The sequence below is a fragment of the Erythranthe guttata genome, chromosome 3 (assembly GCF_056151865.1).
Source record: "Erythranthe guttata isolate IM_541 chromosome 3, IM_541, whole genome shotgun sequence".
In the NCBI taxonomy this organism is placed as follows: domain Eukaryota; kingdom Viridiplantae; phylum Streptophyta; class Magnoliopsida; order Lamiales; family Phrymaceae; genus Erythranthe; species Erythranthe guttata.
In genome coordinates, this window is record NC_142535.1 from 11,510,172 (window position 1) to 11,511,824 (window position 1,653).

A 1,653-nucleotide genomic window follows, 5' to 3' on the forward strand; every position below is an offset into this window, starting at 1 on the left:
TTAACTATAGCATGCCCACCACTTTCTAGGCTCAATATCAAATCTACTACTACTAAAATCTGGATCTCCGAATGCCCCACTCTTGAGAGAAAAATTGGCAAATTCATCATTGGCATTTGCACGATACTCTTCGTTAGCGAACATTGGTTTAAAGCACTTAATTCTTTCAGTTGAAACTTCTCCATGCATATGAGGTGGCAATCTACCTTCTCCATCTTGAAGACATTTATCACTATAATACCTTAGGGAAAAAAAATAAGAAAACAAATAACAAGAAGTCAAAAAATAAAGAACACGTTGATATAAAAATAATTAAATATTGAATTAAAATAAAAACTTACTTTGGGTTTAATGAGTGAGCCAGACAATGAAGAGGGGTATTATATATTCTTTGCCCAACGATCAACAAGAATCTCGTGGACCACATCATAAAAAACAGAAGATTCAATTAGTTGCTTTCCTTCATGCTCATAAATAGACTTCTTCATTATTTTAATCATGGAGTCCCACATCTCATAAGCTAAATGAAGGCATGGATTGTCTGTATCACAAACTCTAAGCATATCATAAATCGGCGCGGTAAAAGAAAGAATGTAATCAACTTTTTTCCACCAATCTTCATTGACCACCGTATTGCGAACAAATCTAGGTTTTTCTTGGTCATTTTCTCGGTATTGTGTCCATTGTTCACTGAAAACCATTAACCCTAAAGCATTTTTAATAAGCTTGAATTTCTTAAGCATGACAACAAGAGCGTCGGCAACTGAAAGCAACTTCAAATGACTAAAACGATTGAACAGCCTCATGGAATGGTTCATTATAAAATTCTTGATTTGCAAAAGCATCTGCATGAACGATACTGATCCAACTACACAAGTCATATGTAACTTGATTAGCTTCCGCATCTCCTGCTGCACAAATATGCTTCAAAGCAAGATTAAGAGTATGAACAATACAAGAAGTCCAATAAATATTAGGAAACATGCCTTCAATAATTTGTCCAGCGGCCTTACAATTTCTAGCTTTATTAGTAATAACTTGAACAACCTTTTTCATGTCCAACCTCAACGATTACCTCTTTCAAGAGATTGGCAATAAATTGTTTATCTTTTATCTCACCCAAACAATCCAAAACTTTGACGAACATAGGACCAGACTCAGAAAAAACAATAATATTAATCAAAGGTCTCCTCCGTGGGTCACTCCAAGCATCACTCACAATACTAACACTTTTTTCGAACCAAGTTCTCTTAATAAATTCCAACAACCTCTCCACGTGTGCCTTTTCTTGCGGGACCAGTGTAGTTCTCAATTTATTGAAGTTGGGAGGAACATAGACACCCGATGAATGATTAGCACCAAATACAATAGAGCTCATAAAATAAGGATTATTAGCAAGATTAAAAGGTATGCTCCCACTATAAAACATCCTAGCAATTTATGCATCCAATTGATCTCTAGTTTGTAAATCAAAAGCTCTAGCAATAGGTGAGTCATCTACTCGTCTCTTCTTCAAATTCAAATGATTTGAACCTCTTGCTTCACCATACAATGGAATCATCGTAGTTTTCGGTAAAGACACTTTCTTAGGTTGTGAATTCAGATTTTTTTGTGCTACATCTTCTTCCATCTTCATCATTTCAGAAATATCAT

At 35.0% G+C, this 1,653-nt stretch overlaps 1 pseudogene; it reads right to left on the reverse strand.

Moving 5' to 3' along the window:
* Positions 1-827, reverse strand: LOC148771787 (uncharacterized; annotated as a pseudogene).
* Positions 828-1,653: the final 826 nt, after the last annotated feature.